Genomic DNA, 13,346 nt, shown 5'->3' with positions numbered 1-13,346 from the left:
ATGAAATCGTTAAAAACGAGTAACGCTTTTACATTTGCAAGGTTTAAAGATGAAGCGCATTCATTATTGGTTACTACAGTCTACAGCTGGTGAGGGACTCAGTCAGTAAAGCCCTCCAATCAGAGAGCAGATTGAGGAGGAACATTTCCTCTATGGCAGGGGTTTTCAAACCGGTCCTGGAGTACCCCCTGCCCTGCTGATTTTTGTTCCAGCCTAGGTCTTAATTACTTAATTGAATGTTATATTGCTTTGTTAGGGCAATTAAGGATTCAATTAAGCAATTAAGACCTCAGTTGGAACAAAAACCAGCAGGGCAGGGGGTACTCCAGGACTGGTTTGAAAACCACTGCTCTATGCTATTGGCACCAAAAAGGGCAAAAGTTACGTTTTACAATTAAAAAAAAAAAAAAGTCTGGTAAATGAATGTAATAATGGAACGCACACCAAAGACTGACTCTGCATCTGTAAGATACAATAAAGAGAAAAGCCCTTCCGTTAAAGTAAAACGTATTCCATTTCAGGGTTAACAAACTAAATGACATTTGAAATGCAGTAACATTTTAAATAGCTCAACTTCCATTTGTTATAATACTTCAGCTAAAGCTGTTAAGTTGTAAAAGTATATTCCAGGTAGGGCTGGGCGATATTTTTAGACGTTTGGGCGATACACGATATATCTCGATATTTCTTGTTTTTATTCCAATCAAGCTAGAAAATACGACCAAAAACATTCAAACTACAAGTATTTCGTTAATCATTAAATATGCAAAACTAACAAATACTACATGCCGGCTGTCGTGGGACATACAGAATGCAAAACATTACAGGGCAAGTGTAGTGCGATTACTATTACTTGTGTTATGTTGTTATGGGATATATATATATATATATATATATATATATATATATATAAAACACACGTTATTATTTACTTTCACATAACAACAATAACACAAGTAATAGTAATCACGCAACACATGCCCTGTAAAATGCTATAGATTCAGGTAGATTTACCACAGCCAGGTTTATAGTGGCACATTTCTACTCTGACTGTCGCGTCTCGATTCTGCTGACCGGTACACCACGTGTTAATACAAAATAGTAACCACTTCACCATCTTAATAAAAAGAAAATGATATTTTCTGCATGTATTTGTATTGCTTTCCAATGTATTAAAATGCAATTAAACGTTATTATTAATTTTATACAAATGATATAATCTAAATTAGCGGGGGTGGGGGGAGCTTGCAGATCGGCGACAAGAACTGGGCGGAACGTGTGCGCTTGTGCATTACAGGATCTCTTGGTTATGTTGGTTATTGTGTGTCAGTTGTCTCTCCTCCATGTCTGTCCGTGTTTCTGATGCACATTTCTTCCCGCATCCGGCACGTGTGGAAGAACCGGGAAGAACGCAAAGCGTCCAAACGACGAAAAATACTGCCGTAAAGAGTGGGATTTGCGACACCACTATATAAACGATAGAGCATAATATGAAACGATAGACGTTTTTCTGTCGTCATATCGCACAGCCCTAATTCCAGGTATACTTTCGTATACAGTCGACTTAGTCAATTGTCCAGCTGTGAAACTCCACTGATCAGGTGGGCACAGGCGGGCAGCGCAGTCTGTAAAGTTCTTTATTTAATAAAGTCCTTTAAAAGAATTCTTTGTATGGCTCAATCTCCTGGAGTTTGTTCATTGTTTTTTTTTTAAAATACGATTTATTTATTTATACAGTGCAAGCCTGCACGACCTGGGCATTTACTGTTATCATTATTATTAGTGTTTTGTTTGCAGATGGGGACAGCTAGGTTTTGTCTGGTTTTGTTTAGACACTTTGCCTGTCATTGTGGGAAGCAAAAAACCAACAGCAAGCCTGTTTTGTGCCCTCTGTCAGCCTCCCTACTGTGTGTTTCAAGACCAGACCCTGCCTACAAACAAGCCCTTTTTGTGAAAGGCCCCCCAGCCCGCTACAATGTAAATATAAATATATATAGTAGCAGGATGAGCAGGCGGGTCATAGATGATTGCTGTGTGCTGCTTGGTTCCTCTCCTTTCTGGCCAATAGGACCACGGACAGCAGCATGAGGCTGGCAGCACTTCCAGGATCAGGACCGAGGACAGGGATGTGGAAATCCCCAGAGTGCCGCAGAGCTGAAACACCCCATGGCTGATGAATCAACACAGGTGCAGCCCATCAGACCTGGGCTATATAATCAGGAGACCTTTCCACTTCTTTGTCTCAGTAGTTGGTTGGTGAAAGGACAAGGAGGGTGTGGTGGAGAGCAAGAGTGAGGAGAGAACCCGAAACCTACTACATCAAACTATATCCAGATAACAACAGACCGGATCCTACAATTATTAGAAATTAGCTTAGCAGGAAACGACTTCAAATTTAACAGTGAATATTTTCTGCAAACCAAAGGCACAGCTATTATTATTATTATTAATAATAATAATATTTCTTGGCAGACGCCCTTATCCAGGGCGACTTACAACATAATTGCATAAGCTATGGGCAAGAGGTTCGCACCAGCCTATGCCAATATCTATATGGAGGATTGGGAGCAGACCATGATGAAAGAATGCACTCAATTACCTACTCACTATTTCAGATTTCTCGATGATATATGGGGAATCTGACCCCATTCACTAGTAGAGTTTGACACATTCATACATAAACTTCATCACCATCACCCTCACATTAAAGTAGCCAGCACCATTCACAAGACCCAAATAAACTTTCTAGACACTTGCACCTACAAAGGCCTGCAATTGTCAAGCACTAACATTTTAGACACAAAAGGTTTTTTCAAAGAAACAGACGCCCTTGCACATCAGCACAGTTTTCACCCCAAGCACACCTTAAGAGGCCTTATCAAATCACAATTGTTCAGATTCCATTGCATTTGCACAGAACACACAGAAATTGAAAAAGCCACCACCACACTATTTCAAGCACTTACCCAGAGAGGTCATAACAGAACCTTTGTTAGGAATATCAAAAAACATTCTTGCAACGCAAAACTAAAGATAATAAAATTATTATACCCTTTTTTACTACCTACTCACAATACACAGTTAAAATCAATAACTTTATTAAACTAAACTTTCAAAAACAACAACTAGCAAACACTACGGAAGAGTATTAGGGCCACGAAAAAAAAAAAAAAGTACACGTGTTTCGAGCATAAACTCGGAATTCCAAAGTTTAAAGTAGAAATTTCGAGAATAAAGTCGAAATAACATTTTCGACTTTAAAGTCAGAATTCCGAGTTTATTGTCGGAATTAAGTTTTGAGAATAAAGTCGCAATTCTGAGATAAAAGTCAAAATACATTGTGAGGGAACACATACCATGACATGAGAGCAAGCCACATGCACGCTAGTACGTACTAAAGGTATGTTATATCAAGTTAAACGTTACGTATATTAACAAGACCATGTCAAAACGTAGTAGGCTATATGGCTGGATCGATAATGTGCAGAGACTCCAGAAAGTAGTAGGCTATAAACAGAACTGAACACGTCCATGGACAGTGTCCACAGCTGTCCGTGTACGCAACAGCACAAGTCCATACAATTAACTCTCTCCTTATTTACCACATGTAGCCTACTCCACATTACAAACACCACCAAAATCAATAGTCAATGCATTTTTAACATTTCAGATTTGTCACAGTTATGTTATGCTATTTTGCAGTTATGAATACATCCGTTATTGAGTTCCTCCGAGAGCGGGGAGTGCCAGAGGAAGCTCTCCAGCTCCTCGAAGAGCAAAAGGTAACACTCCCCATATGAAGACAGTACTTCATTCATGCACAGTTCTGTATCCCATAGCCTACATAGGTGGCCCTCTGGGTAGCCCCATTTGTGCCCCCACTCATACGTCATATACACGGAACGTAATACATTACGCCACCGCCGCAGTAGTTACGTTACTTATATAATGGAGCTCCGGGCCATATATGGGCTACCTATGTATGGGATACAGAACTGTGCATGTGAATGAAGTAGCCTACTGTGAAAATATCATAACCAACCAAAGTTGTTGTGCCTGGTTAGGTTGCTAGGGGCAGGACAGCAGTGTTGAATTGTGTTAAAACAAATGTAATAAAATAATAACACATACATTACATATTCACAAATGTGACCACATGTTAGTGAGTGTCACAATGTCAGGCTGGTATAATTACAATAATAACAGAAGACAGTGTTTTATCGCTGATCACCTGATTTAATATTATATGAAAGTACTGAAGTTATCCCAAATATATTACATTACTGTTATTGATGTATGTAGTAAAAGCTATTGATATCAGATATTGTATATATACCGTACAGGGACACACTATTGATTATATATATAAAATCAATAGTGTGTCCCTGTACTCATCAAGCATTTTCTTTACAGATAGACCAAGATGTCATCCTCCATAAGGAGGATGGAGCTTTGGCAAACTGCATTCCATCTTATGGAGACAGACTTGCACTCTACAATTTTTGTAGAACACAGAAGCCTGTTCCAAAACGAAAAATGGGTCTTCTAGAAAAACTTAGGGAGAAAATGAAATTAAGAAAGGAATCTAATGAAAGTGATGAGGATCCACTAGAAAAGTCAATATGGATATTCATTCTGGATTTAATGAGATCTTAAATGAAGATAAATCCCTCTTTTTCCCAAATGGTGCATCAAGCAAAGGTTCTGAGTCAGACTTCAAGCAAAACTCTCTCTCTCAGGATATGTCAATTGGCACAATATATGTCAAATTACCAATGTTGCATTTTTACCTTGCAACTGAGCAAAAACTACAGTCCTCAGACTCAGAAGATGGTGGTGACCTTTTCTCTCTTCATCACCCAGTGGCAGGTCAGTCAGTTTCTGAAAATCTGTTTGTCACCATAGGTCTGTCAGACCGCACAGCAATCCAAGAGGGAAGATTGGAAGATGATGGAATTGTGCAAATGCAACTTTTAGAGGTAGTAACAGATCACCCACATAATGTATTGGATCCCAAAATTACATTTGGCCCAATCGAAGAACCTGTACGTCATGTAAATGTCCTCAGTGACATGATAGAAGCATTTTCAGACCCAGAAACAATCACCAGACCACTGTTGGTGATGTGCATTCTCCCAGATAATTCTGTTGAACCAGGAGCTGGTTCGGGGGTTCTCAGAGATACCTACAGTGCTTTCTGGCAGGAGTTCTATGAACTCTGCACCCTAGGAACAACACTCACTGTGCCATTGGTCAGATTTTCTTGAGAGGGTATCAAGATGTCCACTACCTTCCCATCAAGCTTGCACCACCTTTTGTTGAGGAGATGCTATATGGAGTAGTGTACAGCAAACTTAATAGATAGCTTTCTTCATTTTGTAAGAACAAGAGATCCTGAAGCAAGCCTTACAAGACTTCACTTCTGTTGACTACGAGGACCTCATAGAGGTGCTTGACAACTATGAATGCAGAAAAAGAGTCACTGCTGATACACTTTCAGCAATTTTGATGGAACTTGCTCACAAAGAGCTTGTTCAAAAACCAATGTTTGTCATTGACTGTTGGAGGGACATCATAAAACCATGCATTGCAGTGGACTATGAAGAACTGAAAAGGCTCTATGATGACCTCCATCCAACATCAAAGAAGGTGTTGAGGCTGTTGGCGTTCCCAGCTGAGATGACAGGAAAACAAAAAGAAGTGGAGAATCACCTGAAAAAGTATATCCGGGAACTAGATGATGAAAAACTCCAGGCTCCAATCGTATTGTCTCACGCAGCATCAGCATCGAATTTGAGATGATGTCTGATTTCAGTCGATGGCCAGTTGGACGCACATGTGGCATGATACTGCAGCTGTGTGACCACTATGACAATTATCCACAGTTTCGTGCAGAGTTCAATATTGTTCTGGAGAGCAATATTTGGGTGATGGACATAGTCTAGTTTATGTAGCAATGTGAGGTTTTGAAAAATTGCAGGCTTTTACATTAGAGAGGAACACGAGCAGTCATCCCCTCCATCTACAGCCCTCTTAGACATGACGGTATCTTTTAGCTGGTCATTTTTCCATTATGTGCGTTATTTCAGACTACATCGACGCTACAGCTTATCCTATCCTTAGAACTTCTCCTGAACTATACCTATCTCTGGCCTAACAAAAACCAGAGGAAAAATACACCTCACCTCATCTGCTGTCCAAAAGAAACATTAGGAAGACAATGAAAACAATCAACTGTGTTGTCAGATACACAAACACAAAAATACACTGTAGTGCTTTTATGGTGTTAATTATGCAATATTCCTTCACATTTTATTTACATTTTGTAAATTTTACATTTACATTGTTGAACATTTCCAGTGTTTTATTACTACCTCTTGTGTTTTAAGGCTATACACTGCACATTTCAGATTAAAATGTTTATACTCCCCATGCACTTTTAGCTTATAGCTTTACCATGTTGTGCTATTCATCTCCAAATCATTTTGAAGGGAGTTTTACTTTTTTTTTTTCATTGCTGATGCTCTTAACACGTACATTTACTTTAACATGTCTGTTGGACATACAGGGTAATTAAGCAATACTTTGTTACTAAAACAACTTGTTTTTTGTATTTGAAATGTCCTTTCAAGTCTGGATGAGCCACAATGGTTTATTAAAAGAGGTTAATTAAACTAACAAACTTCAATTTCTTATAGTGTGCCCATAGAACTTAATTTAACCAATTAACACACACACACATTAACATAGCTAGGAATACATATACTCACATACACTTTAAATGTGTCCTCATGTCTAAAATCCATGAATGTTGTTGCGTATGTTTGCAAAGTTATTTTACTATTCAGTGTGCTTGCATGTTGCATTATTTGTTTGTAAGGATCAACTATTCAACTATTCACATACCATATGCGATTAACTCTATCCTCATTTTTTTCATAACTTAATACAGAAAGCAAATATGCAAAAAAACTGTAGTGCTGCTGTTCACAAGTGTACAAAGCCTGTTCAAACTACCAAAACTAAATATGTACACCTGGTAGAAGCTGAGTAATATTACAGTAACTCTAATATCCTAGATACTATTTATTATTTCCATTCTCTGCAAGGTGTACAATTCTGCTGCGGAAAATGCATCTTTAGGAGCATCCCATCCTTTTTCCTGCATTAGAAGACAGCATAACTCAAAAACAGTTTCATCACAGGGGTACTGACTTTTAGCTACACATTCCTCCTTACACACAGCCACTTCCTCTATGTCAACTGGCTTGAGTGTGTCTTCCGCACCATACATTTCTGGGAGTGTATACATCAAAACAGGACGGCCTGTAATCACACCATGACCCATTGGTCGGATTTTGTGAGAATTCCATGTTCTCACCACTTCATCAACTTCATCCTGCACAATAAACAAAGAAATGAGTAACCAAGGTTAGAACTGTGTCTCTCTGCTGTTATTCTCTATGGGACAATGGTCCTCTCTCTCTCTCTCATATATACACTCACCTAAAGGATTATTAGGAACACCATACTAATACTGTGTTTGACCCCCTTTCACCTTCAGAACTGCCTTAATTCTACATGGCATTGATTCAACAAGGTGCTGAAAGCATTCTTTAGAAATGTTGGCCCATATTGATAGGATAGCATCTTGCAGTTGATGGAGATTTGTGGGATGCACATCCAGGGCACGAAGCTCCCGTTCCACCACATCCCAAAGATGCTCTATTGGGTTGAGATCTGGTGACTGTGGGGGCCAGTTTAGTACAGTGAACTCATTGTCATGTTCAAGAAACCAATTTGAAATGATTCGACCTTTGTGACATGGTGCATTATCCTGCTGGAAGTAGCCATCAGAGGATGGGTACATGGTGGTCATAAAGGGATGGACATGGTCAGAAACAATGCTCAGGTAGGCCGTGGCATTTAAACGATGCCCAATTGGCACTAAGGGGCCTAAAGTGTGCCAAGAAAACATCCCCCACACCATTACACCACCACCACCAGCCTGCACAGTGGTAACAAGGCATGATGGATCCATGTTCTCATTCTGTTTACGCCAAATTCTGACTCTACCATCTGAATGTCTCAACAGAAATCGAGACTCATCAGACCAGGCAACATTTTTCCAGTCTTCAACTGTCCAATTTTGGTGAGCTTGTGCAAATTGTAGCCTCTTTTTCCTATTTGTAGTGGAGATGAGTGGTACCCGGTGGGGTCTTCTGCTGTTGTAGCCCATCCGCCTCAAGTTTGTACGTGTTGTGGCTTCACAAATGCTTTGCTGCATACCTCGGTTGTAACGAGTGCTTATTTCAGTCAAAGTTGCTCTTCTATCAGCTTGAATCAGTCGGCCCATTCTCCTCTGACCTCTAGCGTCAACAAGGCATTTTCGCCCACAGGACTGCCGCATACTGGATGTTTTTCCCTTTTCACACCATTCTTTGTAAACCCTAGAAATGGTTGTGCGTGAAAATCCCAGTAACTGAGCAGATTGTGAAATACTCAGACCGGCCCGTCTGGCACCAACACCCATGCCACACTCAAAATTGCTTAAATCACCTTTCTTTCCCATTCAGACATTCAGTTTGGAGTTCAGGAGATTGTCTTGACCAGGACCACACCCCTAAATGCATTGAAGCAACTGCTATGTGATTGGTTGGTTAGATAATTGCATTAATGACAAATTGAACAGGTGTTCCTAATAATCCTTTAGGTGAGTGTATATATATTTGGAGAGAGATAGAGAGCGCTATTCTCATAAGTAACCTATTACCCACGTAAGCACATATGCGTACTATTACGCACATAGGCACATATACAGCACGGACGAAAACAATTAGGGTGTGCATTGCTCACCGACACATGAGGATGATGATTTGTATATTATGAAAGCTAAAATGAAAGGTATGTTTACCTGAATAAGGTTGAGGAAACAGAACTGGATAAGACTTTTATCCAAGAAATCACCCGAGAAGTATCCGTCATGGTGGAGTCTTTGGAAAAGATTAATCCAAAACTGTGCACTTTGCTTCCTTAAGATGCCCCACCACGACTCAATCCTTTGATTTGCTGTGCTGCGTCCATACATGAAACTCGCCTGAGACGTCGCATCCGCCTTAGCTCCACGCCCTGAGGATCGATCAACTTGATAAGTTGTCTTATTGTGTCTTGAGATACAACATATCCTCTCTGTATCGCCCGCAGGTGTAGCCATCGATATCCTTGCATCTGGCCATCGTTCGCTAGTTCACCTTGCACGAATGAAGCCACCTCGTCCACATTTGATGCATTCTTCCTTCTAAACAAATTCAACTTTTGGCACAATCTTGTCAAAGTCCTAATGCTTATGATTACATGATGCCTATGTGCTAAAAGAGAGAGAATTTCCTTATTGTTAAATCCCATATTAAAGTAGGTTTTCACTACATCCTCTGTAGACGGCATTATGACAAGACTCAGATGCCATATGACGTTTTAGACCTTATTAAAGTGCTGACTTTATTCTCTAAATTTCTATTTTAATCTTGGAATTCCGACTTTATTCTCAAAACTTAATTCCGACAATAAACTCGGAATTCTGACTTTAAAGTAAAAATGCTGACTTTATTGTTGAAATGTTATTTCGACTTTATCCTCGAAATTTCTACTTTAAACTTGGAATTCCGAGTTTATGCTCGAAACACAGGGGTACTTTTTTTTTTTCCGTGGCCCTAATACTCTTCCGTACTACCCAGATACTTCCAAACCACAAAATAATACCTGCATATCGTAAAAACAAAAGTCTAGTTTCGTTCATAATAAATGTCAAAACACAAACCAAAAACCCAAGCCCAAACCTATCTACTTCCGTCAGCTGGCCTACATTACAAATACAATATATAAAAATACACACAACATTCCGCCAGGCATCTCACACACAACCAAAAATGTCATATCTTATTCAATGCAAAACTTGTAACTTAAGGTGTATAGGAGAAACAAAAAAAACAGATCACTACCAGAATTAGCCAACACATTTACAATAATAACAAACAAAAGGATACACACATATGCATAGTTCAACATTTCATACAACACCATATACAACAAATGACAGTCACAGGATTAGAAACCGATCATAACTTGAACACAACACAACAACAAACGAGAGAAAGACATTGGATTCATAAATTAAACACAATCTATCCCCAGGGACTTAATGAAAGATTCTAAAACAAACCTTCTTTATTATTCATTCATCCTTAAGCATATTCAGAATTGACCAAATCCTAACCCAAACCCCAAGCAATCACCTTAACCTTAACCCCAATTTACCCCATGTTAAACAGATCCCTCTATCTCAACCCTAACCCTAAATTCGGATGCACTAACCCTTATCCCAAACCCTGGCCCCAAAACCCTTATATTAAACCATAATTTCACAATATACCCACAAGCCCCAACCTAGGCCACAGACCCCAACAATCCTAAAATTAAACCCCTAAATCTAATGGCCCCAATACTTCTATACCTAACCCTAATTTCATCATAACAACCCAGATCTCCTAAACCTATGCCTCAGACTTTAAGACCCTATAACTGAAACCCTGAATCTAATGGATGGCCTTACCCCAATCCTAACCCTAACCCAAAATATAAATGCCACCCCTATTCCTATCGTTGACCTAGGGACTTGAACCCTAAGATTTAAAAACCACCAGGAACAAACCATCTGTTTTTGGAGGGGTCTCATGTGATGAAATTCAGATGTAACATTTAGTCCCGATATGTAAAATTAGGAATGGGATTAATTCATATGCAGCTCCTTACCTTTTTATTCTTAGAAACTGGTTATATAAGATATTTTATACACATGGTTATTAAGTGACCTGAAGGAGGGTGTAAAAAACACTTGAAATACTAGAGAATGTAAATTTAATTATTTAGGCACGTATATCAGGCTTTTAGGCTGTGTGTCTTGACCACACTGCACCAAGCTACCTTCAGTCACTTGTCTCTCCATACATCCCCTCCAGACCACTGCGCTCCTCCAGTGCCAGAAGGCTAACTCCTCTCCACTCTCCTTCCTCCAGAGCCCGCTCCTTCTCATCCCTGGCCCCTAAGTGGTGGAACGACCTGCCCACCGAAGTCAAAACAGCAGAGTCTTTGACCTCATTCTGGCGCTTACTCAAGACGCATCTCTTCCGACAGCACTTGTAATATTAGTCCTCTATCCCTGCTAGATAGCACTTCAGCTTATTATGCTCCTCGCATTCTTGATTGTTTTCCTCCTTGCTCCCTTTCCCGTAGCCCTCGTGTGTAACCCTACATCTTGACAGCACTTAGCTTTCACCGTCCAGGATGTAGGAAGTCTCTTACTGTACTTGTGTAAATTGTAAATTGGAATTTGTAAAATGTATTATTTTGAATTGCTATGTTTTAGCTAAGTTGAATTTGTAATGATTGATGCCTTGTACTTCTCTGTATTTTTGCACTTATGTTGTAAGTCGCCCTGGATAAGGGCGTCTGCCAAGAAATAAAAATAATAATAATAATAATAATAATAAAAATCATCCCCTACTGTTTTAGCAGGATGAGAACAAAATATGATTGAAAGCCTCTCATTTGAACATCAGAAGAGAGACAAGGACTTTGTCTTTACTGCTCAATACTCTTTCAGGTGCAAATTCTGTTAGACGTTAGACAGGAAAGGCAGCTTCCAGCTCTGACTTGATCGTACACCGAAGCCCCAGGGTACAGAGGCCACCCCAGAAATACCTCCGCAATGATGCAGCCCAGCAACCTATCGATGGCTTGATTGTAGGGCAGGCCAAGGATGATCTCTGGAGCCCTGCAGAGACAGGACATAAAGAAGCAGTGGGTCAGTGTGGATGAGGCAAGAAAGACGTGATTTCAGACAGGTTTTATTTCTGAGAATGCACAGTTTGCGCATTTTCATTAGTCGTCAATGTGCCTCTTTTAACTACGTTTAGTGAAACTATGGGAAACATACTTTCTGTTTGGAAAGATTAAAAATTTTGATTTGTCATCCACATTCTTTTTTCTTCCCCTGGTCTCCTATAATTAAGTTCACTCCCATATTTTACAGACACTGGCCATATTGTGCTTAACAACTATACATCTTCATGTGTTCCGTGCAAAGCACATTAAGTAAACACAACAGACTGAACACACAGGAGTATTTAGAAAACGCAATGCCGCGTGGCCTTACCTGAAATATCTGGTCTGCTTGCAGGCAGAGCGCACTGCCTCCGAGACATGGGTGGCCAGACCAAAGTCGATCACCTTGACTCTGAGGGGCTGCCTGGCCACGTCCACCAGCATAATGTTGTCAGGCTTGAGGTCAGTGTGGATGATCCCCAGAGTCTCCAGCTTCCTCAGGGCAGTGGTGACCTGCTGCAGGATGGGCCTGATGTACTTGAGGGGCAGGGGCCGGAAGCGGAGGACGTTGTACAGATTCTGATCTAACCATCTCAAACACCAGGCACAAGTGGCCCTTGTACCGGAAACACTCATTACCCCGGACAAGGTTGTATTGATCAACTCCTCAGTGGTAAATTACATTAAAGTAAAATAAAATTAACCATTTTATTCCCTTCCCCATTTTTACCACATATTAGCACATATTAGCATAAAATTGTCAATGAATCTGTTAACAGTTCAATTAAGTATCCATTTAAAAACAACGTGAAATGACAGATTCAAACAAACCAATCTTTTAGCATTTGTACTAAATGTTGTGAATCTGAAATTGAGCCTGAGTGTGCATGTCTTTTCAGAGGACAGGAGCGATTTTCTTTTCTTTGGATTGGGTTGTAATGTTCTCTAGGCTTTTCTTACTGGAGCTCATGACCAACGCATGTTATATTAAAGGCGATAGTGTTGTGTGTCAGCTGAAAGCCTTTATTGCCCAAACTAACAGAAAACAATTAGACAAAATAAATTCACATTGGAAAATATCTATTATCCTGTACTCAAATGAAAGGCTCAGTGAGCGTGCTGTTGGCCTTCAGAACGTCAGCTAAAATTCAGCCAAAATGAAACTATCCTAAAGAGAGATTTAGGATATAGTGAATCCTGCAAATTTTGTGATGGGAATAGTTTAGATAAATTCAGGTAAGTATAAAAACAAGCAAGCAGAATATACCCGTGAGAGAGAGACATTTGAAGACTCCATACACAGGGCCATAGCCAGGGTCAAATTCTAACTGAAACCATGTGGGCAGGTCCAGGAACCAACCCCCCCCATTATTGATAAAACAATGTAGAAATTAGGAATTGCATATGATGTGAGCAGAGACAATCATTGTTATTCTCTTGAATATTCCTTTTTTGTTGGACACATT

The 13,346-nt window shown here is 39.8% G+C and overlaps 1 pseudogene; it reads right to left on the bottom strand.

The window, feature by feature from the left end:
• Window positions 1-2,017: 2,017 nt before the first annotated feature.
• On the bottom strand, window positions 2,018-12,850 carry LOC136717382 (homeodomain-interacting protein kinase 2-like; annotated as a pseudogene).
• Window positions 12,851-13,346: the final 496 nt, after the last annotated feature.

This window comes from Amia ocellicauda, chromosome 21 (genome assembly GCF_036373705.1).
Source record: "Amia ocellicauda isolate fAmiCal2 chromosome 21, fAmiCal2.hap1, whole genome shotgun sequence".
Classification (NCBI taxonomy): domain Eukaryota; kingdom Metazoa; phylum Chordata; class Actinopteri; order Amiiformes; family Amiidae; genus Amia; species Amia ocellicauda.
The sequence above is the reverse complement of the archived record's forward strand: the minus strand, read 5'-3'. Positions and strand labels throughout refer to the sequence as shown.